The sequence below is a fragment of the Leucoraja erinacea genome, chromosome 4 (genome assembly GCF_028641065.1).
Source record: "Leucoraja erinacea ecotype New England chromosome 4, Leri_hhj_1, whole genome shotgun sequence".
Taxonomy (NCBI): Eukaryota; Metazoa; Chordata; class Chondrichthyes; order Rajiformes; family Rajidae; genus Leucoraja; species Leucoraja erinaceus.
The window spans coordinates 52340390-52367807 of NC_073380.1; the positions used below are offsets into that span (position 1 = coordinate 52340390).

Sequence of the window (27418 nt, forward strand, 5' to 3'; positions counted from 1 at the left end):
CTTTATATGGTGCCCAACCCTTCCCTGTACCAAAGATCAGCTCCGCTCTATGATCTTTGCTCTGTACCGTTTTAGGATTGCCAGTCATTGAGGATCAGCAGGCGGGACTGCGAACATCCGGGGCTGCATCTGAGAAGTCGGTCATTTATAAGTTCCTTTTTCCAAAGATAACTTTCTGACAATTTTCCACTCTATAGTGTATTTTAATGATAATGCATGATTCAAAATTATTATTCAATTTAACAATGGAAGTATGTGCATCTCATTATCCCTCTCGTTTTATCTCTCTCCCTCTAATTGCCTCCACTTGAAACCCCTGTCCCAGGCGTCGCCACCATTCCTCTGACTCCAATTTCTTCCTGTTACCCAGGTGCAATTTGACAAAGTACGGTTCACATTCCACTGTAGGCACAGCCAGACACACACACACTGCTTATTGCAGATACTGACTGCTGCCTCCTCACTTCCCACATGCTACACACACTGACAGCACACACACACTGAGAAAAATATCTGAGTACACAATGTAGAGTTACAAAGTTACACCATTATAGTTACAGAGAAAAAGTCTAATGTCCACAATGAGGTAGATTGGGAGATCGGCACTACACTCAAGTTTATGGGAGGACCATTCAGTAGTCTGACAACAGCAAGGAAAAACTATACTCGAATATGGTGGTACGTGCTTTCAAGTTTTTGAATCTTCTGCTCAACCGGAGAGGGGGAGAAGAGGATAAGAAACAGCATGAAAATGCTCTTCACGGGTAAGGCTGCTATGTGTGATAACAATTACTTGTGATCAATAGACAATAGGTGCAGGAGTAGGCCATTCAACCCTTTGAGCCAGCACCGCCATTCACTGTGATCATGGCATGACATGAGGAAAAGGGGGTTTTCAGAATCCACAATCAGTACCCCGTTCCTGCCTTCTCATCATATCCCTTGACTCCGCTATCTTTAAGAGCTCTATCTAACTCTCTCTTGAAAGCATCCAGAGAATTGGCCTCCACTGCCTGCTGAGGCAGAGAATTCCACAGATTCACAACTCTGGGTGAAAACGTTTTTCCTCATCTCCATTCTAAATGGAATGCCCCTTATTCTTAAATTGTGGCCCCTGGTTCTGGACTCCCCAACATCAGGAACATGTTTCCTGCCTCTAGTGTGTCCAATCCCTTAATAATCTTATATTTTTCAATACGATTCCCTCTCATCCTTTTAATTCCAGTGTATACAAGCCCCATTGGTCCATCTTTGATCATCCCGAGAATTAACTTTGTGAACCTACGCTGCACTTCCTCAATAACAAGATTCTCCTTCCACAACTTTGGAGACCAAAACTGCACACAATACTCCAGGTGTGGTCGCACTAGGGCCCTGAACAACTGCAGAAGGACTTCTTTGCTCCTATACACAACTCCTCTTGTTATGAAGGTCAACATACCATTAGCTTTCTTCACTGCCTGCTGTAACTGCGTGTTTACTCTCAGTGACTGATGGATAGATAGATAGATAAATAGATAGCCTTTTATTGTCATTCAGACCGAAGTCTGAACGAAATTGCAGCAGTCATACATATAATACAATACAATAAAACAACAATAAACACATATTAACATCCACCACTGAGTCCACCCAGCATCTCCTCACAGTGATGGAGGCAAAAGTCTTTAGTCTGCAGTCTCTTCCCTCCTCTTCTCCCTCTGCGCTGGGGCGATACCCCCCTGGGCGATGTTAAAAACAGTCCCGCGGCTCAAACACCGCGGTCCGGAGTGGTTGAAGCTGCCGCCCACCAGTTCTGCAGACACGGCCGCTGGCCCACGGCCGAACCCCGGGCTCAGGCCACCACCGCCAGAACACCGTCCCAGCCACCCTCACGTGAGTACTGCGCCGTCTTCAGCCTCGGGCTGGGCCGCCCGACTTGGGTTCCGAACCTCCCCTGGACCGGGCCGCCCCGACTTGGGCGTCACTTCTCCCCCGGACCGGGCCGCCCCGACTTGGGCGTCACTTCTCCCCCGGACCGGGCCGCCCCGACTTGGGCGTTGCTTCTCCTCCGGACCGGGCCGCCCCGACATGGGCGTCGCTTCTCCCCCGGGCTGGGCTGCCCCGACTTGGGCGCCGAACCTCCCTCGGGCTGCCAGCGCCGCACCTCCCCGAGCTCGGCCGCTCCGACGGGAGCCTCGTTCCACCCTCCGGCTGGTCGCCCTCACGCCCTCACGGGAGCGTCCCAACCTGTTCCAGCCCTGGGCCGGACCACCCTCGCGGGAGCGAGCTCAGGGCGAGTCCTGACGGTGCTCTGCCTCCGGAGCCTCGAGGTCGTCAGCTCCATTAGGCCTCAGCGCAGAAAGAGGCAGGCAGAGATGGGGAATACGACAAAAAGGTCATATTCCCCCGCAGGGAGAGACTGCAAACCCCGTTTCAACCCCCCCCCCTAAAAACACAAACTAAAACCAAAAAACTAGACTAACCAAAACAAAATAAACAACATAAAAAACACAAAACAACGGGACACTATCTCACAGATCTCGTTGTACTTCCCCTTTTCCGAACTTGACACCATTCATCATTCTGCCTTCCGATTCTTGCCTCCGAAGTGGATAACCTCACATTTATCCACATTAAACTGCATCTGCCATGCATCTGCCCACTCAGTCAACCTGTCCAAGTCACCCAGCATTCTCATAGCATCCTCCTCACATTGCCACCCAGCTTTGTGTAATCTGCAAATTTGCTAATGTTACTTTTAATCCCTTCATCTAAATCATTAATGTATATTGTAAATAGCTGTGTTCCCAGCACCGAGCCTTGCGGTACCCCACTAGTCACTACTTGCCATTCTAAAAGGAACCCGTTAATCCCTACTCTTTGTTTCCTGTCTGCCAACCATGTCTCTATCCATGTCAGCACTCTACCCCCAATACCATGGGCCCTAACTTTGCTCACTAATCTCCTATGTGGGACCTTATCAAATGCTTTCTGAAAGTCCAGGTACACTACATCCACTGGCTCTCCCTTGTCTATTTTCCTAGTTATATCTTCAAAATATTCCAGAAGATTAGTCAAGCATGATTTCCCCTTCGTAAATCTATGCTGACTCGGACTGATCCTGTTACTGCTATCCAAATGTTTGTTATCTCATCTTTTGTAATTAACTCCAGCATCTTCCACACCACCGATGTCAGGCTAACTGGTCTATAATTCCCTGTTTTCTCTCTCCCGCCTTTCTTAAAAAGTGGGATAACATTAGCTACCCTCCAATCCACAGGAACTGATCCTGAATCTATAGAACATTGGAAAATTATCACCAATGCATCCACGATTTCTAGAGCCACTTCCTTAAGTACCCTGGGATACAGACCATCAGGCTCTGGGGATTTATCAGCTTTCAGTCCCATCAGTCTATCCAACACCATTTCCTGCCTAATGTGGATTTCCTTCAGTTCCTCTGTCACCCCAGATCCTCTGGCCACTACTATATCAGGAAGATTGTTTGTGTCCTCCTTAGTGAAGACAGATCCAAAGTACCTGTTCAGCTCATCTGCCATTTCCTTGTTCCCCATAATAAATTCACCTTTTTCGGTCTTCAAGGGTCCAACTAATTTTTTCCTCTTCACATACCCAAAGAAGCTTTTACTATCCTGCTTTATATTCTTGGCTAGCTTACCTTCGTACCTCATCTTCTCTCCCCGTATTGCCTTTTTGGTTATCTTCTGTTTTTCTTTAAACATTACCCAATCCTCGTGCTTCCCGCTCATCTTTGCTACGTTGTACTTCTTCGCTTTAATTTTTATACTGTCCTTGACGTCCCTTGACAGCCATGGTCGTCCCTTTCTCCCCTTGGAATCTTTCTTCCTGCTAGGAATGAACTGATCCAGCACCTTCTGTATTATTCCTAGAAACACCTGCCATTTTTGTTCTACTGTCATCCCTGCTAGTGTATCTTTCCAGTCAACTTTGGCCAGCTCCTCCCTCATGGTCCCATAGTCCCCTTTATTCAACTGCAACATCTACTCTTCTCCCTCTCCAATTGTAGATTAAACCTGACCATGTTATGGTCACTGCCTCCTAATGGCTCATTAACCTCGAGGTCCGTTATCAAATCCGGTTCATTACACAACACTAAATCCAGAATTGCCTTCTCCCTGGTAGGCTCCAATACAAGCTGTTCAAAGAATCCATCACAAAGGCACTCTACAAAGTCCCTTTCTTGTGGTCCAGTACCAACCTGATTTTCCCAGTCTATCTGCATGCTGAAATCTCCTATAACAACCACAGCATTACTTTTGCTACATGCCAATTTCTAACTCCCGATTCAACTTGCGCCCTATGTCCAGGCTACTGTTTGGGGGCCTGTAGATTAGTCCCATTAGGGTATTTTTACCCTTACAATTCCTTAGTTCTATCCATACTGACCACATCTCCTGTTTCAATGTCACCGGGTCGAGATCCTTCTTCAGACGGTTTTGGGGATTGGAAACTTGTGATCAGTACTGTTGCTGGGATTTAATGATTTGGATGCAAATGCTAGGTAAACAAAAATGCTGGAGAAACTTAGCGGGTGAGGCAGCATCTATGGAGCTAAGGAATAGGTGACGTTTCAGGTCGAGACCCATTTTCAGACTAAATCGTTAACATGTGGGTGTACTTTACAGTGTGGACAATAGCCATGGATGATATTAGTCAGTTGCTAAGATGAGCACTGCAATGGCAGATAACAGCCTACCTGGGGGCAGCGACAGCGACCGGGTCTCTGGCACAAAGACCGGTCCGGTTGCTCAGAAGGGTAAGGAAAAGAAGGGGAGGGCAATTGTAATAGGGGACTCTATAGTCAGGGGGTCGGATAGGCGATTCTGTGGACGCAGACAGGAGTCCCGGATGGTAGTTTGCCTCCCTGGTGCCAGGGTCAGGGATGTGTCTGAATGTGTCCAAGAAATCCTGAAATGGGAGGGAGAGGTGCCTGAGGTTGTGGTACATATAGGTACCAACGACATAGGTAAAAAAAGAGAAGAGGTCCTGAAAGAAGAATTTAGGGAGTTAGGTAGAGAGTTAAGGAGAAGGACTGGAAAGGTAACAATCTCAGGATTACTGCCTGTGCCACGCGACAGTGAGAGTAGGAATGGAGTGAGGTGGAGGATAAATGCGTGGATGAGGGACTGGTGCAGTGGGTATGGATTCTAGTTTCTGGATCATTGGGACCTCTTTTGGGGAAGGTGCGACCTGTACAGAAAGGACGGGTTGCACTTGAACTCAAGGGGGACCAATATCCTGGCGGGGAGATTTGCAAAGGCTACTGGGGAGACTTTAAACTAGTATGGTTGGGGGGAGGGACTCAAATTGGGAAAGCTAGCAGTCAGTGTGTGAAGCAGGGGGCAGAGAATGGTAGCACTCTGACCCAAAATGTAGGGGAGAGAGAAGAAAAAGAAAATAATCAGAGAATAAGAGAGGGGGGGTTTCTTAAATGTGTATATTTTAATGCTAGGAGCATTGTAAGAAAAGTGGATGAACTTAGAGCCTGGATTGACACCTGGAAGTATGATGTTGTGGCGATCAGTGAAACATGGTTGCAGGAGGGCTGCGATTGGAAATTAAATATTCCAGGATTTTGTTGCTTTACGTGTGATAGAATTGGAGGGGCAAGAGGTGGAGGTGTTGCATTGCTTATCAGGGAAGATATTACAGCAGTGCTTTGGCAGGATAGATTAGAGGGCTCGTCTAGGGAGGCTATTTGGGTGGAACTGAGAAATGGGAAAGGGGTAGCAACACTTATAGGGGTGTATTATAGACCGCCAAATGGGGAGCGAGAATTGGAAGAACAAATATGTAAGGAGATTGCAGATATTAGTAGTAAGCACAAGGTAGTGATGGTGGGAGATTTCAATTTTCCACACATAGACTGGGAAACACATTCTGTAAATGGGCTGGATGGTTTGGAGTTTGTAAAATGTGTGCAGGATAGTTTTTTGCAACAATACATAGAAGTACCTACTAGAGAAGGGGCGGTACTGGACCTCCTGTTAGGAAATGAGATGGGTCAGGTGGCAGAGGTATGCGTTGGGGAACAGTTCGGGTCCAGTGATCACAATACCATTAGTTTCAATATAATTATGGAGAGGGACGAAACTGGACCTAGGGTTGAGATTTTTGATTGGAGAAAGGCTAACTTTGAGGAGATGCGAAAGGATTTAAAAGGAGTAAATTGGGACAGTTTGTTTTATGGGAAAGATGTGGAAGAGAAATGGAGTACATTTAAAGGTGAAATTTTAAGAGTACAGAATCTTTATGTCCCTGTTCGGTTGAAAGGAAATCGTAAAAATTGTAAAGAGCCATGGTTTTCAAGGGAAATTGGACACTTGGTTCGGAAAAAGAGGGAGATCTACAATAATTATAGGCAGAATGGAGTAAATGAGGTGCTTGAAGAGTATAAAGAATGCAAAAAGAATCTTAAGAAAGAAATTAGAAAAGCTAAAAGAAGATATGAGGTTGCTTTGGCAAGTAAGGTAAAAGTAAATCCGAAGGGTTTCTACCGCTATATTAATAGCAAAAGGATAACGAGGGATAAAATTGGTCCATTAGAGAGTCAGAGTGGACAACTATCTGCAGAGCCAAAAGAGATGGGGGAGATATTGAACAGTTTATTTTCTTCGGTATTCACCAAGGAGAAGGATATTGAATTATGTGAGGTAAGGGAAACACGTAGAGTAGCTATGGAAACCATGAGGATCAAAGAAGAGGAAGTACTGACACTTTTGAGAAATATAAAAGTGGATAAGTCTCCAGGTCCGGACAGGATATTCCCTAGGACATTGAGGGAAGTTAGTGTAGAAATAGCAGGGGCTATGGCAGAAATATTTCAAATGTCATTAGAAACGGGAATAGTGCCGGAGGATTGGCGTACTGCGCATGTTGTTCCATTGTTTAAAAAGGGGTCTAAGAGTAAACCTAGCAATTATAGACCTGTTAGTTTGACGTCAGTGGTGGGCAAATTAATGGAAAGAATACTTAGAGATAATATATATAAGCACCTGGATAAACAGGGTCTGATTAGGAACAGTCAACATGGATTTGTGCCTGGAAGGTCTTGTTTAACTAATCTTCTTGAATTTTTTGAAGATGTTACACGGGAAATTGATGAGGGTAATGCAGTGGATGTTGTGTATATGGACTTCAGTAAGGCCTTTGACAAGGTTCCTCATGGAAGGTTGGTTAAGAAGGTTCAATGGTTGGGTATTAATGGTGGAGTAGCAAGATGGATTCAACAGTGGCTGAATGGGAGATGCCAGAGAGTAATGGTGGATGGTTGTTTGTCAGGTTGGAGGCCAGTGACGAGTGGGGTGCCACAGGGATCTGTGTTGGGTCCACTGTTGTTTGTCATGTACATCAATGATCTGGATGATGGTGTGGTAAATTGGATTAGTAAGTATGCAGATGATACTAAGATAGGTGGGGTTGCGGGTAATGAAGTAGAGTTTCAAAGTCTACAGAGAGATTTATGCCAGTTGGAAGAGTGGGCTGAAAGATGGCAGATGGAGTTTAATGCTGATAAGTGTGAGGTGCTACATCTTGGCAGGACAAATCAAAATAGGACGTACATGGTAAATGGTAGGGAATTGAAGAATGTAGGTGAACAGAGGGATCTGGGAATAACTGTGCACAGTTCCCTGAAAGTGGAATCTCATGTAGATAGGGTGGTAAAGAAAGCTTTTGGTGTGCTGGCCTTTATAAATCAGAGCATTGAGTATAGAAGTTGGGATGTAATGTTAAAATTGTACAAGGCATTGGTGAGGCCAATTCTGGAGTATGGTGTACAATTTTGGTCGCCTAATTATAGGAAGGATGTCAACAAAATAGAGAGGGTACAGAGGAGATTTACTAGAATGTTGCCTGGGTTTCAGCAACTAAGTTACAGAGAAAGGTTGAACAAGTTAGGGCTTTATTCTTTGGAGCGCAGAAGGTTAAGTGGGGACTTGATAGAGGTTTTTAAAATGATGAGAGGGATAGACAGAGTTGACGTGGAAAAGCTTTTCCCACTGAGAGTAGGGAAGATTCAAACAAGGGGACATTACATGAGAATTAAGGGACTGAAGTTTAGGGGTAACATGAGGGGGAACTTCTTTACTCAGAGAGTGGTAGCTGTGTGGAATGAGCTTCCGGTGAAGGTGGTGGAGGCAGGTTCGTTTTTATCATTTAAAAATAAATTGGATAGTTATATGGATGGGAAGGGAATGGAGGGTTATGGTCTGAGCGCAGGTATATGGGACTAGGGGAGATTATGTGTTCGGCACGGACTAGAAGGGTCGAGATGGCCTGTTTCCGTGCTGTAATTGTTATATGGTTATATGGTTATATGGTTATAAAAATGTATCCTGATAAGTGCAAGGTATTTCAGTTTGGAAAGACTAACAAGGGTAGAACATAAATAATGAACAGTAGGAAAAATGGAGGGACCTCATTACAAATCTAAGATTCTGGTGACAGTTCATGTAGATATCGTGATGAAGAATATTCTACTTACCTTCATTAGTCAGAGTAGAATATAAGAAGATGTCAGAGTACCAAGTTATAGGGTGATTTCACGAAAGGTCACTGGAGCGTAGGTCCGCACCCACGTGACCGAAAATCTCAAGTGGAGGACATGCTATACATCCGGTACATGTTAGTGAATGGGAAAACACGCACTTTCACACCCGTTAAAAACATCGAAAACGGACAGTTTTTGAGCTGCAATTTACTGTGCCAGTCGGGGTGACCGTGAGGCACAGCTACCTAAATTTACAGTCCAAAAAAAAGATAGAAACTAAGGTAAATTCAAGAGGGAGCTGAAGGTGCCAATCCAGCGGAAATGCTTATCGTACATTTGCCGTGGAGATTTAAAGATCCAGAATATCGGGAATTATCGCGTTTGCTCGCTGCATTTCATCAAAAGTAAGGCATTATTGACTTTTTTATCTTTATTGATGAAATGCAGCGAGCAAACGCGATAATTCCCGAAATTTTGGACCTTTAAATCTCCACGGCAAATGTCCGCTGTTCACTTCCGCTGGATTGGCACCTTCAGCTCCCTCTTTAATTTACCTTAGTTTCTATCTTTTTTTTGGACTGAAAATCTAGGTAGCTGTGCCTATTAGTCCTATAGCTGAGCGATCATAACTCCACACAAGTGTGATGCTTTGAAAACTCTCAGGCAATTGTTCTAACTTGGTGTCAGAGTCTGCAATGGCATTACTTCAGCACCAAGAGAGGTTTAGAAGGAAAGGAAAGTTAAAACGGTGCCGAAAGGTTAATCAGATATCCCCTTTGCTCACAAGGCCACAGTGCTCTGGTAGATATTGTATCCTTCATTCCAAACCAGAGCTGTGTCATTGTCAGATGGATTAAAACACTGGAGACCCAAGTGAACCCAGAAGCTGGAATCTTGATCAAAACACAAAATGTTGAGTAACTAAGGGGTCAGGTAGCATTTGCGGAGGGAATGGATAGGCAAAGTTTTGGTTTGAGACTCTTCTTCAGATTGATTATAGTAAGGGAGAGGAGAGAGAACGCTAGAAAACTGAGGGCAGGGGGGTAAGGAGTGGCAAGGTAGAGGGGAGAAATGAGTGAGCAGCAGGGGGGGGGGGGGGGGGGGGGGGGAGGGGCAAAGGAAATGTAGAGGGGATGTTCCTTAAAATCAGAGAATTCAATGTACATGCAGTTGGGTTGCAAGCTACCCAGTGGAATACAAGGTGCTGTCCTCCCTGAGCTGCCAGGTCTAGTGTTCAGTAAAAAGATTCTGCTACGATACCAGAAATACTCACGGCAAATCCATCTCCAGCTGAAAGTGCTGACAGGAGTCGGGTTCAATGGCCGTACCTGTAGACAGGATGGTCTATAGCTGGCTTCCAACGCAGCAACTGGAAGTTTGGACACATGGGAAGTGGCTGTTCCCATCGCTTCACAGGCGGATTTGGCAAATCGGATCTGTGGTGAAGACCCTACATGTCAAATGTCAGAGGGAAAGGGGCACTGTGGCACAGCGGTAGTTACTGCCTTACAACGCCGGGGAAATGGGTTCGATCCTGACTACGGATGATGTCTGTATGGAGTTTGTACGTTCTCCCCGTGACCTGTGTGGGTTTTCTCCGAGATCTTCAGTTACCACCCACACTCCAAAGACGTACATGTTTGTAGGTTAATTGGCTAGTGTAAATTAAAAATTGTCCTAGTGTGTGTCGGATAGTGTGTGTCGGAAAGTGATAATCGTCCCGTCAACGTTGGAGGCCCCCGACCACTGGACAAAGAAGGGAGAGATTGAACTTTTTAAATAATAATAATCATAATAATAATATATTTTATTGTCATTGCACATAAGCGCAACGAGATTTAGTATGCAGCTTCCAACCCATGTCATCATCGCCTTCCATCACAGTGAGGAATACACTGGAGTCACAGTGGTGGATGTTCATATTAAAATGCATTTTGTGTGTTCTGTTGCTTTTTATTGATATGACTATATGGCAAATCAAATTCCTCGCATGTTGCAAAACATACTTGGCTAATAAAGTATTATTATGAAGTGCGGGGATTGCTGGTCAGTGCGGACTCGGTGGGTTGAAGCACCTGTTTCCGTACTGTATCTGTAAACTAAACTAAGAAATGGAGAGAGAGGGACTGAGGGGGTGGGGGGGTGGGGGGGGGGAGAGAGAGCGGGGGTGGAGAGAGAGGGGGGAGGAGAGGGGGGGAGGGTGGGGGGGAGGGAGAGAAAGAGAGAGAGGGGGGGAGAGAGAGGGGGGGGGGGAGGGAGAGGGGGGGGGGGGGGGGGGGGGGGGGGGGGGGAGGGGGAGGGGGGGGGGAGGAGGGGAGGGGGGGGGGGGGGGGGAGGGGGGGGGGGGGGGAGAGAGGGGGGGGGGGGGAGAGAAAGCATTTTGTGCCACGCATAGAAACTCAAATAGTACACCAGATAAACATTGGAAAGCACTTTTATTCAAAATGTTAGTCAATTTGACAATTGCAAGGTAAGATGCAGCTAGATTTTGACAGACATTGACAGCTCAAACAACAATGCCCATTTACTCATTTCAGGAGTGATGCTCTAAACACTCCCAGGGATTTTTTCTTAAATGTGGTTCAGTGTCCTGTGGCATCAGGGGTTGGAGAAGTTACGGAATGTGCAATAAATCAAAAGGCAGGTTTGGCAGGAGCTGCAAATGGGTGAAGACTGATGGTCACAACGAGTGCACATGACCCAGGGCCATTAGAAGCACTTGCGATGGACAATGGAGGGACCAGACTCATCATACTCCTGCTTACTGATCCACATTTGCTGGAAGGTGGAGAGAGAAGCCAGGATGGAACCTCCGATCCACACTGAATACTTCCTCTCTGGTGGAGCAATGATCTTAATCTTCATGGTGCTTGGAGCCAAGGCTGTGATTTCCTTCTGCATCCGGTCAGCGATCCCTGGGAACATGGTGGTTCCACCAGACAGGACTACGTTGGCGTACAGATCCTTCCTGATGTCCACATCACACTTCATGATGCTGTTATAACAGGTCTCATGGATCCCAGAAGATTCCATCCCAATGAAGGATGGTTGGAAGAGGGTTTCTGGACACCTGAAACGCTCATTGCCAATGGTGATGACTTGACCATCAGGGAGCTCGTAGCTTTTCTCCAAGGATGAGGAGGAGTTGGCCGTCTGCATCTCAGATTCAAAATCTAGGGCCACATAGGAGAGCTTCTCCTTGATGTCACGGACAATCTCCCTCTCGGCCGTGGTTGTGAAGGAGTACCCACGCTCGGTCAGGATCTTCATCAGGTAGTCAGTGAGATCCCGGCCAGCCAGGTCCAGACGCAGGATGGCGCGTGTGGCAAGGCGTAGCCTTCGTAGATGGGCACAGTGTGACTCACACCATCCCCAGAGTCCATCACAATGCCAGTGGTGCGACCAGAGGCATACAAGGACAGCACAGCTTGAATGGCAACGTACATGGCTGGGGTGTTGAAGGTCTCAAACATGATCTGGGTCATCTTCTCCCGGTTGGCTTTGGGATTGAGTGGAGCCTCTGTGAGGAGGACAGGGTGCTCCTCTGGGGCCACTCGCAGCTCGTTGTAGAAGGTGTGATGCCAGATCTTCTCCATGTCATCCCAGTTGGTCACAATCCCGTGTTCAATTGGGTATTTCAGGGTCAGGATGCCCCTCTTGCTCTGGGCTTCATCCCCAACGTAGCTGTCTTTCTGACCCATTCCCACCATCACACCCTGGAGTGGAGAAATTGGACAGTAGATAAAGTAAAAATTTAAAACATAGTAAAGATGTTTGTATCTCATCTTGAGATAACTTTGTATGTCATCTCCAACAGACCTTTGAACATAGAACCAAGAACAAACAGGATGTCCATTTCCCTTAAGTTTGCATCAATGATGTGTTGGAGTGTTTGATATTGTATACGAAGCCCCTGTATCATTCCAAAATACACATTCCAAAAATATTCACTATCAAAAATTCAGACAAGTGTGAGGAGTTGCATTTTGGAAAGTTAAACCTGCACAGGACTTAGTAATTGAAAATGCCCAGGGGAGTGTTGTGGAACCATCAGATACACGAACAGATTCTTCCCTGCTGTTACCAGACTACTGAACAGTCCTCCAACAAGTTAGGGCGTAGTAACGATCTTCCAACCTCCCTCATTGCAAACCTTGGATTTTTTTACTGCATCTGTAATGCTATAATTTTGTAATGCTTTATTCTGTACTCTGGTATTTTTCTCTTTGCACTTTTACTTGTGTACGGTTATGCAGTACTCGTGTATAGTAGGATTTGATAGGGTAGCACTCAAAACGTTTTTCACTGGTACATGGGATAATATTAAACTAATGTAATTACCAAATGAACAGAGAGACCTTGGAGTGCAAGTGCACAGAACCCTAAAATTGAAGATACAGGTATAAAAGTTAGTAAAGGTGGCATTTGGTACGCTTGTCTTCGAGACTCGGGGTCAGGAGTGTAGGAGTTGGGATGTCACATTACTGTGTATAAAACATTGGCAACACCACACCCGGAGAATTGTGTTTAGTTCCGGTCACCATGTTATAAGATGTGATCAAGCTAGAGGATGCAGAAAAGATTAACATGAATGTTACTTGGACTGGAAAACTTGAGTCATGAGGAGAGGCTGAAGGAAAGAGAGCTCAGGAGTGCTTTGAGAGGTTTATAATACAATGAGGGACATAGATAAAGTTGGATGTTGATGGCCTCTCTTCCAGAGTAGGTGGGGGGGGGGGGGGGGGGTCTAAAATCTAGAGGGCATAGATTCAAGTGGAAGAATCTTTGAGAGGGGTGTGAGGGACAGTTTTTTTTCTGCCACGGAGGATAGAAGGTACATGCCTCAATCTGCCAAAGGGTGTTGTGGAGGCAGGTACACTTACAATATTTAAAAGACATTTGGACCAATTCTTGGCTGGGAAAGGTTCAGTGATATGGGGCAAATGGGATAAGTTCAGGAAGCTTCTTGGTTGGCATGGATGAGTTGGGCTGAATTGCCCATATCTGTGCTGTACCACAATGGCTATCAGAGTTGATTTTCTGTGAAGGCCAGTCACAATGGCACAGCAACAGAGGCAATCTGTGGCGAGTAATGAAGGGAATGCACAAGTAACTGCATATACTGGAATCGTGAGCAAAACACAAAGTGCTGGAGGAACTCAGCGGGTCAGGCAGCACCTCTGGTCCTTCGGCCCAGAAGTGGTACATTTGTTTTTCCCACCAAGTTGTTAGTGAATAACATAAATAAGCACCAATCCCTGCAGCATTAAAGAAGTCACAGCTTTCTATCTAAAGGCAGAACTGTTTCTTCCCCAACAATGAAAGCTAAAAACTGCAGCTAATGGAAATCCAAAATTTAAAAAAAAGGAGACACAAGGAACTGCAGATACTGGAATCTTGATGAAAACACAAAGTGCTGGAGGAACTCAGCGGATCAAGCAGAATCTGTGGAGGGAATAGATAGATGATATTTCAGGTTGAGACCCTTCTTCAGTCTGATAGAGTGGGAGAGAATGTTGGAAAAGAGATAGAGGTGGGGCAAAGCCTGGCTAGTGTTGGTGTAGATACAGGCAAAGGGAGGGGTGGGAATAGGTTGATTGGCCGTTGAATGATAAAGGCTCGAGGTGAAAAAGAGACAACACAATGTCAGATAAGGAAAGAAGAGAAATGAAAAGTTAAAGTCAGAGGGAGATGAAGGGAGGGATCCCCCTTACTCCTCCTCTGAAGCAGGGTCCCGACTCGAGCCTGTTCGTTCCCTCCACGGATGCAGCCTGCCCACTTTGTGTTTTGTCGAATAGAATGCTGCAAGTGTTCAGCGTCTGTGGGGGGAGAGACTGGAGCTGATGTTTCAGATTCACGAACCTTCACCAGAATGGTGGGGGGGGGGGGGGGGGGATGGAAGAAGGAAGGGTTTTCTCTCACTTCTGACAAATGGTCAGTTTCTGAATCATTAACTCTGCCTCTCTTGCTACATTTGTCATCAGACCTGCTGAGTTCCCGGCATGTTCTATTTTGTTTATTCGTACCCATTCTCCAACTGAACCCACATCATTACCTCTGATTCCATATGAGGCACAGGCGGTTGGTTCCCTGGTGTAGTAGATGGTACTGTTGCTTCACCGGCTCGAAGGGCCGAATGGCCTACTCCTGCACCTATTTTCCTTGTTTGTATGTTTCTGTTTCACAACTCCAGGATACCAGTTCAATCCTGACTTGCAGTGCTGTCTGTAGTGTGTTAGCATGTTGCCCCACTGTCCACACCCCCCCCCCCCCTCCCCCTCAATGAGTGCTAGGTAGAATTTCTGACCCCTTATATCCTGGAGCTGTGCTGCTGGTTTATTTGTAAGAAGTTGCAGATGTACCCCAGTCTATCACACAAGCCAAACTCCCCACCATCGACTCCATCTACACTTTACGCTGCCTCGGGAGAGCAGCCAACATAATAAGGGACCACTCACACCCTGGTAATTCCCTCTTCCCCCCTCTCCTGTGAGGCAGATAATAACAGTCATCCCATCAGTTAATGGGTGTAGTCTCGATCTTCAAATCCACCTCATGTGGAGCTTGGTCCTTTTCTCCGTAACTCTAACTGTATAACACTAAATTCTGCACTCTGGTATTGTTCTAACTGCACTACCTGGTGTATTTGTGTACAGCTTGTTTGTACTCGTGTGCAGTATAATTTGACTGGTTAGTACTCGAATAAAAACATTTCACCGCATCTCGGTGCACATAATAAGAATAAACCAATACCAATAATTGTTAAATTTCCTCAGTGTAGATTAATGGGGAAGGAATCAAAAGGGAGTTGATAGACATGCGAGAGAGAACGGGTTGTAGTGGTAGAGTGAAGTAAAAACAGAAATGAGACCGTTGGGATTGCTCCTCAATAGCTGTAGATTATACTGCATGGAAACAGGCTCCTTTGCCCAACTCATCCTTGCTGACCGAGTGCCCAGCCAAGCTAGTACACTGTCCTGGTCCACAGACCTCCAAACCTTTCCTATCCATGTAACATACTGCATGGAAACAGGCTCCTTTGCCCAACTCATCCTTGCTGACCGAGTGCCCAGCCAAGCTAGTACACTGTCCTGGTCCACAGACCTCCAAACCTTTCCTATCCATGTAACATACGTTTAATTGTGGGTAATATTGGCTCTGATTGGCTCTTGCCCGAGTGGGAGGAGAGTTAGAAGTGAGTCAGAGGGGGAAAATAGTTGAAAAGTAGAACTTGTTATTACTACTACAACCACTTCCTCCGGCAGCTTATTCAGTGTGAAACAAAATTGCCCTTCATGTCCCTATGAATCGCCTCTCATCTTAAACCTATTACCTTTAATTGTAGACACTCCTGTCCCAGGGAAAAGACTATTACTGCTTACCTTATCCATGGCACTCATGATTTTATACATTTCCATTATACACCCCCCATCCCTACATTTCAGGGGAAATGAACTGCAGACCCTGGTTTGTACCAAAAATAGATACAAAATTCCGGAGTAACTCAGCGGTTCAGCCAGCATCTCTGGAGAAAGGGAGTAGGTGACAATTGGGGATGGAATCCTTCTTCAGACTAAACAATGGAGCAGGTCAGAACAAAATACGCTCAGGAAGGGTGGAGCCCATTGTTGGCTGAGGACGATGTGCTGACGTCAGGGATACAAGGATGCGAACAGTGGAACTGGGGTGGGGTGTGGGGAGTATAGAGGGGATGAAAGGAATGCAGTAGTTACTTGACATTAGAGAAATCAACAATGCTGCCTGACCTGCTGAATTACTCCAACACTTTCCTTTATAGAAGGGTTTTGGCCCAAAACTTTGCCTATCTCCTTCGCTCCATAGATGCTGCTGCACCCGCTGAGTTTCTCCAGCATTTTTGTGTACCTTGCAGTTAATTGTTTCCACACCAAGGGGTATCCAGATCCACTGGTATGGTGGAGGAAAGCAAAGGAGCCGAGGGAGCCCAGTAATTCATGGGAAGAATGTTCACACCCAAGTTAGACTTACACCTGGCTCCCTGTAGGCATCAGGGCAGCAGCACCACCTGCACAGCAGAAGATGATAACACAAGTACAACCACATGCACACTGCAGGGAGAGCACCTCAGATTCTGCTTTGGTTGCATACAACCTAATGGTATGAACACTGAATTCACCAATTTCAAGAAATATTCCCAATCCTCCTCCCTTTCCCCTGCCCCCCTCACACCGGTGCATTTCTCCCAACACTCTGCTCACCTTGTTCCTTTTCCCTCCTCTGTACGCTCATCTCCCATCCTGCATCCCACATTTCCCATTTATCCTCCTTCTTTCCCCTCCACCCTGATCCCTTTCACCCATATCTCTTCTGATTTTACATTTCACTCCTCTTCATATCACCCACCCTTTCCCCTATAGTCTTGGTCACTTACTCCATCCATCTGCCAGTCACCCTCCTCCCTCCCTCACAAGTATCCACCTATCACTTGCCTGGCTTTGCTGCACCCCCTCTTTTTTTGCAGACGTCTCTTCCTGAAGGGCCTGTCCCTCTTATGCGACTGCCGGCACCCGTCATAGGTCATTACAGGTCGCCAAAAATGTTGAAAAACCAGCAGAGACCAGAACAAGATACGACTCTTTGGGCGACTACTCATGACCATACAGGCTTCACCCCGCGACATGTCGCCAGGTGTCGCCTGTATGGTATTGAGTAGTCTAGTCACCCAAAGAGTCGTAGCGTCTTTCTGGTTGTCACTAAATTATCAACATGTTGAAAATATTCGGCGACCTATGATACCCCATCATAGGTCGCCGAAAATTTTCGGTAGTCGCCGAAAAAGTCGCGTAAGTGGGACAGGCTGTTGACTCCATCAGTCTGAACAAGGGTCCTGGCATGAAACGTTGTCTCTCCATTTCCTCCATAGATACTGCCTGACTTGCTTAGTTCCTCCACCACTTTGTTTTTTTTTAACAAAAGGATTCATTCTTGAAACTCTCAAAATTTAGAGAGCGTTTCAGGTTCTTGGAATTTGTGAACTTTTGGACTCCACCAGATTTTCAAAAGTGATGAGAAATGGAGAAGGGGATGAAATCCGGAAAATAAGAGGCACCACCACAAAACCTGGGGCCAGGCTGTGTAGGGAAAAGATTAGAAAATCTCTTGGGTACAAATTCGGATGTTCTGTAAAAAGCTGAGAGGCTGCAATCAGTTTTAATCAGGTAACGTGTTGTTGATGGGTTACACAACCAAGGAAAGTGAATGGGATAAAAACGCGAGCCATGTGGCTGTCGTTAAATGTCCACGAAGCAAAATGGGAATATTTTACAGTGAAAATTAAGTGCAATTGGATGATTGATTTAACAGAAGAATGCCAGTGTTGTGTAGACACAAAGAAGTCAAATTGCTAGACTAACTCAGTGGGTCAAGTAGTATCTCTGCTCTGGAGAACATGGAAAGGTAACGTTTCCGGTTGGGATCCTTCTTCAGACTGATTATAGTAGGGGGAGAAAGCTGGAAGAGAGGTGGGGATGAGACTAAGTCTGGCAAGTTATATATGTGGGTGCATATGAGCAGGGTATTGATGGTTGAACAAAGGCCAGAGATGAAAAGACAAAAGAGTGGTTAGATGTGGGGAGAAGACACGTGAAATGTGAAGGTAAAGGAAGGAATATAGGAGGAAGGGGATGGGGAGAAATGGGTGCGCATCCAGATAAGGTACAGGGAAAAGAGGCAGTGGATAAAGGGGCAGGGTGTGTTTGTAGGTTAGTTAACTAAAATTGGAGAATTCAATGTAGATAATGTTGAGTTGTAAGTTACCCAAGCAAAATACGAGGTTCTGTTCCTCTAGTTTGCGTTGAATGTTTAAGTGCCGTGCAAGTTGTGGTCACAAAAATTGGGATTAAATTAAGCTCAAATGAGACAATGGAGTATGTCTCCATTGGTCAAGAAAGTCTAATTGTCAAATGTACAGGGAACAGAAGAATGAAAATTCCTACTTTGAGAAATGTTGTGAAAATTACTCTTAAATAAATCTCAAAAGATTCTGAATGTACTGGGTCTCCAGCCATTGATGAGGGCCACTTTGTGCATCCACAGCTTGAGAGAGAGGAAGGCAGTCATAGCGAGATAGTGACTCTGCAAGTCAGCACGAGATAAGGGAAATGCAAGAAAACCGCCTGGCAAGTCGGCAGAACTATTCCATATATGGAAGTAACTGTGTCTTCGCCCTCTGATTGGCTTGCTCGAGATGCAAGGGGCCTGTACGTTCGAAATGAGCAAGAGAAAGCCCAAAGAGGAAACTGAGCACATGGGCAACCACAAGGCAGGACCCACCATTGCAGGAGTGCCTAGTTCAGCACCAGATTACAGGCACAGCCAGTACACCTCCCGCTCAGCACCCAGAATTGAGCCACAAGTGGCAGGATTTCTTGCAAAGAGCATCAAGCAAGAAGAGCAAGTTAAAAAGTCATCAATTAATCTCCTTAATACTTTAGATAAGCATAAAGTGTTGGAAACTCAGCGGAACAGGCAGCATCTCTGGATAGAAGGAATGGGTGTCTGTGGATGAATGGGTGATGTTTCGGATCGAGACCCTTCTTCAGACTGGAGACCAGCATTTTGTGTCTATCTTTGGTTTAAACCAGCAACTGCAGTACCTTCCTACACACTCCTTAATACTTTAAGTAACTTTAGTGCAACTTGGTCTTCAGAAAGAACCAAGCCCAGCTCAAAAATGTGTTTGCGCTCAACATCAATTGACATCTTAAAAGCAAGAGGATCAACACATCAATCAGCCAAGAGCAGACTGGACAAGGGAACACATTTGAGCACAAGTTAGAGACCCCATCAGAAGCAAAAACCTTAACACTAAGCCCAAAGCTCCACTTAAGAAAGGCAAGAATAGAGAAGGACATACTAAGTTTCACTGGATCCCTCCATTAGCCCAAGTGTCCCAGACATCCAAAGGCATGCTTACAAACCAGGGAGAGGAACCAACAAGGAGGTTGAATCAGATGATAGCACACACTGTTGAACACCCATGCCGCACAAACCCCACAGAGACAGGATGCAGCTCAAATTGATCAAAAGAGCAGTTCAGTCAGGAGAGCGAGCTAAATTCATACTCGGGACACAAGTACAGTGAAGGATGTCAAGCAGACAACAGCTGGAGGACTCACCTGGTGTCGAGGCCGTCCCACGATGGAGGGGAACACTGCTCTTGGGGCATCATCCCCTGCAAAGCCAGCCTTGCACATCCCGGAGCCATTGTCCACCACCAGCGCTGCAACATCATCTTCTGCCATGGTTTATAGTGAGTGGGGAGTGACTGAAACGGAAAGAAAACCCGTTAACACCAAGACACAAACTCAGAGCACAAACCCAAACCACATCATCGCACAGAAAACTAAAGCCAGTCTAATTTCCTGGCGTAAACTGCCAGTTACAGAATCCCACTAAAGCTGCTTCCCCAGAGTTAACCCAGAACCATTAAGTAGCCCACACTCACTGCCTGCCTGTCACAGAGAGCTGACTTAATCTCACTCCTTCTGCAAAAGAGGAACTCTGCAGCACAACTGCCTATTCCGACTTTCTTTATATAGTGCCCAACCCTTCTCTAACCCACCATAGGATTGACAGCCAATGAGAATCAAAAGAAGATGGGGGGGGCGGGGGTGAAAGAACAACCAATTATCTTTCAGGGTTAGAGCTGATAATGTTGATCATTTATTGATTCATTTCTCCACCGATGACTTTCAGGGGTGGGAGATTGCAACCTTCACATGGTCAACCCTGTTTCAACTAATACAATCACCCCGACATGCACAAACATATAGATCAAATAGAACAAGTTGACCTTCAACTTGAGGCTGTGCACGCCATATGCAGGAAGAAGTGACTTTCTGACAAATGCTTTTTCCACTTTTCAGTTTTCAATGACCAATTTCACAATGAAAATGCATGTCTCTCATTATTAACCTCCCTCTCCTTCACACACCAAGAGACGAGAATCAAGAGTATTTAATTGTCATATCTACTGACAACGGAACAATTATTTTTTAATTTGCAGCAGCTTAGCAGACAACATACTAACACAGTTAAGTAGAATAATCAAAGAAAATTCAATAAATTAGTAAAAATAGTACTGTTGCAAAAAAAAAAAACAGAAGTCTGTAAGGCAACTAGGACCTGCCCATATAAGTTCATAGAACGTTGCTGTGGTTAGTGTTGTGCGGTGTTCAAGAGCCTGTTGGTTGCTGGGAAGAAGCCGTTAAACCTGCAGATTGCAGTTTTCAGGTTTTCTTCCCTCCAACTGTGTTTCTCTCCACCTCAGGCCCCTGTCCTAGGCATTGCTGCCATTCCTCAGACTTCAACTTCTGCCCACTCTCCAGGTGGGATTTGACAAAGCCACCAGTCTGAACACAGCATTTACATTCCATCACACACACACACACACACACACACACACACACACACACACACACACACACACACACACACACACACACACACACACACACACACACACACACACACACACACACACACACACACACACACACACACACACACACACTGCTCATTGCAGATTCGTAATGCTTCCTCCTCACTGCCGGCACACACTGATAGCACGCACACTCTGCTTTCAGCGACGTTTGTAAATGAAATGCTCCTAGTTTTTATCTGACACTACTCACACCACAGGGTGTCAAGGAAGGAAAAAAGTAGTAGTGAAATGTAAAGGAGGGAACTGCAGATGCTGGTTTACACCAAAGATAGGCACAAAATGATGGAGTAACTCAGCAGGACAGGCAGCATCTCTGGATAGAAAGGATGGGTGATGTTTTGGGTCGAGACCCTTGAAATGTGAAGCCAGAGGGAGGAATATAGGTGGAAGAGGAAGGGGGGGAGGGGGGTTGCCTCCTCCTTTTTTCCTGCTTTCTCCTCTCCTACCACTAAATAGTAATGCCCCCTTTTCCCCCTCCCAACCCCATCTCATTCACCGCTTGCGCCTCTGATTATCTTTGTTACCTTCTGTTTCTCATGCACACTGTCCTTCATTTCAGCTCCATCAGGTTGGGCATGCCTGTCCACATTCCTCATAAATCCATGTGTAGGAAAGAACTGCGGACGCTGGTTTAAATCGAAGGGAGACACAAAATGCTGGAGTCACTCAGCGGAACAGGCCAGCATCTCTGAAGAGAAGGAATGGGTGACGTTTCGGGTCGAGACCCTTCTTCAGACTCAGGAAGAAGGGTCTCGAAGCAAAACGTCGCCCATTCATTCTCTCCAGAGATGCTGGCCTGTCCCGCTGAGTTACTCCAGATTTTTGTGCCTAACCTCATTAAACCATGGTCTATAATGCAATCCACATCTTCTAAATTTCCTCTCACTTTTGCCAATCTTCAGCCGATGGGTTAAAAAAGCAATCAGGAGGGTCAAAATATGAATGAAATGGAGCTGGCAGGCAATGTAAAGGAAAATCCTGCGATATTTGATAGATACATTATGAGCAATTGGGTGGCTTGGGAAAGAATAGGTCCCTTTAAAGATCAGCATTGCTGTCTTTATTTAAAACAAGAGACGGGGGAGATATTAAATAAATACCTCTCATCTAATGGGGCTGTCCCACTGTACGAGCTAATTCAAGAGTTTCTCCAGAGTTTTCCCTGATTCAAACTCGGAGAATTACGGTAATAGCCGCTCGTAGGTCCTCGGGGCTCTCGTGGACATTTTTCAACATGTTGAAAAATCTCCACGAGTCTTCCCGAGCTTACCGCGTTTCCCGAGTACCTGCCGTTAGTGTTACAAGCCGCTAAGAGACGTCCCGAGCTCTGATGTACCCGTTATGTACATTCTACGTGCTTCCACGAGTTTGATTTTTTTTTAAACTCGGGAGAGCTCTTGAATTAGCTCGTACAGTGGGACAGCCCCCTTTATTTTACTGAGGAGAAGGTTATGGAAGTTGAAGAATTGAGGCATGGGAGGTGTGATGTCTTAGATCAGATATGAATGACAAAAAAGAAGGTATTGGCCTGCAACGTGAATCGGTCTACATGGTTCCCCCCGCCACAGGTACCGTGTAATCCCGTGCTACCTGCTCCATGGTCTGATAGTCGGCGGTTTGATGGTGTGCCAGGTGAGATGGGGGCTGTGGACTCCCAGCAGGACCAAAAACAAGACCTGTCAAAGGGCAGATGAGCTCCTAGCGAGCCAACGACCATCCACACTTCAGTAGAAGTTGCGATCACTGTCGGACGTAGCATTGTAAGGCCCGTTGATGTTTTCAACGATGATGATGATGGTGAATCAGCTGGAGATTGGGAATGGTGGGAGGAAGTGGAGATGTTCCCAACAATACTGGCCAAACTTGGCTGCAAATTCATAGATAAACACAAAATACTGGAGGAACTCAGTGAGACAGGCAGCATCCCTGGATCTCTGGATAGAAGGATTGGATGACGTTTCATATCGAGACCGCAAATCCACTGAGGACAGGATTGCTCCTGGAGCCACCTCTCCCTTCTAGCTCTTTCATTGTTTGTCTCCACTCACAGTGGCTGATCTCATCCACCACTTAAATCGCTTGGTTTTAGATTATTATTGTCACATGTACCGAGGTACAGTGAAAAGCTTTGTTTTGCATGCTATCCAATCAGGTCAGATAATATTGCACATAAATACATTCAAGTCAAACATAATACCATAGACTCAGATTATCTTTGTTACCTTCTGTCATTTGTTGTTTCTCATGCACACTGTCCTTCATTTCTGCTCCATCAGGTTGACACTCCCAGCATGCCCGTCCGCACTCCTCATTAAACCAGGCTCAGTCTATGATCCAATAGTAATGGTGGAGTGAGGATATACTGAGCCATGAGGTTACAGACTGTAAGGGTGAACATATCTGCTACTGCCGATGGCCCGCACTTCCTCTTGGGTGCCCAGGTTTGACTGCCTGATCTGTCTTGACACTATCCCATTTAGTACAGTTGTAGGGCCGCACAACTGATGGAGGGTGTGCTTTTTGTGTTTTATTTATTAACAAGACAGGTAGATGGATTGGGAAGGTTTAGAAAGGTTTTGTGACCTGCCTTTGGGAACCTGCAAAGTCCTCACAGTCAGCATCAGGGATCAGGATGATCCAGGATTGCCAGAGCTATGAGACAGCAGTTCTACTTGCTGCAGCTCTTAGTTGTCCCTGTTGTTCCTTGATCCATAATATTGGTTTAAAGGATGAGAAAATGTGTTAAACTCCCCACTTAGCATCCTACATGTGCCTGTAAAGCTGCAGCAAGTAAGAATTTCATTGTTCTGGTTAATATCCGGTGCATAGACACTCTTGATCTTAATCTACATCCTACAATTAATATAGAACAGTACAGCACAGGAACAGGCGCTAAGGCCCACAATATCTAGATCAAATATTAATGGCAATGTTTTACACAAAAACTGCACTGTGGGATGTGGGATGGAGGTACCACTTGGATTCTCTGTTAGATGCTGTCCTGACGCTAGACTTAAAATCTTCATCATCAATGATTCTTTGAGAAATAACTATACACTAGAATCGTGCAGCTGAAAAGCAGGTCGTTCAGCCCATCTCATCCATGCTGGTCATCGTGAAGCCATCCACATTAATCCCATTTACCAATGCTCAGTCTATATTCTTCCTATACTGGGGGGTTTCAAATGCTCATCCACTGATGTGGGAGTGCTTGCTCTCACCTCCCCCTCAGGAAGTGTAAATTATTATTTCCGCAGGCCAGAGCTGCCTTTGGTTACTGTGGTTTCTGTAAGTTTAGGCTCTGTGACGTTAAGCTTTGCAGGCTACGGTTTCAGCAGACTGACAGGAGACTAAAAGCAACCAATCAGTAGGTTTCATTTTTCAGCACCTCACTGCAAACTGAAGCACAGCGGAAGTGGGTTCATTAAACATTTATTCCATTTCCCCCTAGTTAAAAGAGTAATCTGCAGAACTTTGGGGAAGAGGGAGGAGAAACTGGACAAATTTGGTAGAAAGTCTTTCTCTGTACTGCGTTACACATAACACTTGAATGCAGAGAGAGGTTTGTTAAAAAAAAGACATAAGGAAGCATATATAAGGTTTGGGAAGGTGAAATCAGACAGGGCATTTGAGGAATACATATGGAAAAAAAACAGGAAAGAACTCAAGCAGGGAGTTAGTAGGACCAGAAGGTGCCATGAAATGTTAGATTATAGGGAATCCCAAGGCTTTTGAAATGTCCATTGAAATGAATACAGTAACTAGGGAAAAGATAGAACCATTCAAGAATAAGAGAGGAAATTTAAGCTTAGATTCAGAGGATGCAGGCAATGTTCTTAATGATTACTTTGCATTGATGTGCATCAAGGAGGAGGACATTGAGCATGATGAGATTAGTGTGGGGTATACTCATTTACGAGGGCAGTATGGGATCTGGGTGTCGGATTTACTGAAGAGCATTAAGGTGGATAAACCCATAGAGCCCAATAGGATCCATCCCGGATCATTTAGAGGGGCAAGGGAGGAGATTGCAGGGGCCTGGATGAAGATGGTAAGCCTCACATCAATGGTAGGGAAATGTAGAAACAAGGAACTGCAGATGCTAGTTTACAAAAACATATAAAGTGCTAGAGTAACTCAGTGGATCAGGTAACATCTCTGGTGATCATGGATAGGCAACATTTCTGATAGGGACCCTTCTTCAGACTGATTGAGGTAGTGGGGGGGGGGGGGGGGGGGGGGAAAGCTGGAGGAGGAGGAGGGCAGGATAAAGCCTGGCAAGTGATAAGAAGTGTTGAAGCTCTTGGAGAGGATTTTTGGGAATAGGATTTACATTCAGAAATGAATGAGCTAATTAGGGACAATCAGCATGGCTTTTTCTGTGGTAGATCATGTCATGCAAACCTGACCATGTCGTAGCAAAAGGATTTGAGTATAGGAGCAGGGAGGTTCTACTGCAGTTGTACAGGGTCTTGGTGAGACCACACCTGGAGTATTGTGTACAGTTTTGGTCTCCTAATCTGAGGAAAGACATTCTTGCCATAGAGGGAGTACAGAGAAAGTTCACCAGACTGATTCCTGGGATGTCAGGACTTTCATATGAAGAAAGTACTCGCTCGAATTTAGAAGATTGAGGGGGATTTTATAGAAACTTACAAAATTCTTAAAGGGTTGGATAGGCTAGATGCAGGAAGATTGTTCCCGATGTTGGGGAAGTCCAGAACAAGGGGTCACAGTTTAAGGATAAGGGGGAAATCTTTTAGGACCGAGATGAGGAAAACATTTTTCACACAGAGAGTAGTGAATCTCTGGAATTCTCTGCCACAGAAGGTAGTTGAAGCCAGTTCATTGGCTATATTTAAGAGGGAGTTAGATGTGGCCCTTGTGGCTAAAGGGATCAGGGGGTATGGAGAGAAGGCAGGTACAGGATACTGAGTTGGATGATCAGCCATGATCATATTGTATGGCCGTGCAGGCTCGAGGGGCCGAATGGCCTACTCCTGCACCTATTTTCTATGTTTCTATGAGAGCTGTTTTGAGGAGGTGATTAAGGTTAGGACAGTGGATGTAGCCTACTGGGAATTTAAGGCGTTCGACAAGGTCCCTGATGAAATGCTGATTCATCAGATCGGAAACAGGAGATCCACGGTCATGTGTCATTTGGAATCAGAACTGGCTTACCCATAGAAGGCACAAGCTTGTGTTGGAAGGATGTTATTCTGTCTGGAGGACCAGAGTTTCATAGGATCAGCGCTGGGATCTCTTGTTTTGGGTTATATTTAAATAACTTGGATGAAAATGTAGATGGGTTGGTTAGTAAGCTTGCAGATGACACAAAAAAAGGCAAAAAAGTTGTGGACAATGAAGGAGGCTGTTAAAGGATACAGATCAGTTACAGAAATGGGTGGGAAATGGCCGGTGACATTTAATCCAGGTAATTGTGTGGTGTTGCACTTTGGGAGGTCAAAAGTAAGGGAAAAGTATATAATTAATGGCAGGAGCCTTTACAGCATTGAAGTACAGAGGGGGATCATGATTAAAGTCCACAGCTCCTTGCAGCAAAACAAGTGAATGGAGTGCTAAAGAAGGCAGGTGGTATGCTTGCTTTCATAGTTCGGGGCCTTGAATATAAGGGTCAGGAAATAATGTTGCAGCTTTGCAGAGCTTTGGTTAGGCCCTATTTGGAGTGTTATGTGCAATTCTGGTCACCCCATTAGAGGAAGGAAGTGGAGACTGGAAGGTGCAGAGCAGGATTTTTTCCACAGGCAATAAGACTGGTTAATGGACTGTGTCCCCTCCCCATACATCATACACCAACACATTGAACCTCGCCCATACTTTGACAGCTAGGCACCTGTCAAAGCAAAGCCACTGTTCGGTCTGAATGTCGGTTTTTATTTCAATTTTTAGGCCTATTTTAGATATGGTAATTTTAATTTTTAAAGCTATATGTATTTATTCTGTTTTTATTAACCGCACTGATGGGAACTGATTGAGAAACAATGTTTTCATTTCATCTTTGTATGTAAGTACTCAGTTAAAATGACATTAAAGTAAATACTAAATACTGAAAGGATATTTGGATTAGAGAATATTAGCTATAAGGAGGTTGGACAAACTTGGATTGTTTCCTCTCTCAGCTCAGAGGTTGAGAGGAGACCCGTTTAGAAGTAGATAAATAATGAAAGGCATAGATCTGGTAGACATTCAGAACCTTCTCCGCAGGGTAGAAAAGTCAGACTAGAGAGCTTTAAGGTGAGAGAGGGAAAGTTTAAAGGAGATGTGTGTGGCAAGTTTTTTTTTAATGCAGTGAGAGCGACGGGTGCCTGGAAAACGTTGCCGGGTGTGGTGGTGGAAGATGTTAAAAAGTTTGGAGGAGTGCTTTGGTGAGATGCCCCAGTTGAACAAGCCATCACTCA

The 27418-nt window shown here is 45.4% G+C and overlaps 1 pseudogene; it reads right to left on the reverse strand.

Moving 5' to 3' along the window:
• Positions 1–10933: 10933 nt before the first annotated feature.
• On the reverse strand, positions 10934–20063 carry LOC129696399 (actin, non-muscle 6.2-like; annotated as a pseudogene).
• Positions 20064–27418: the final 7355 nt, after the last annotated feature.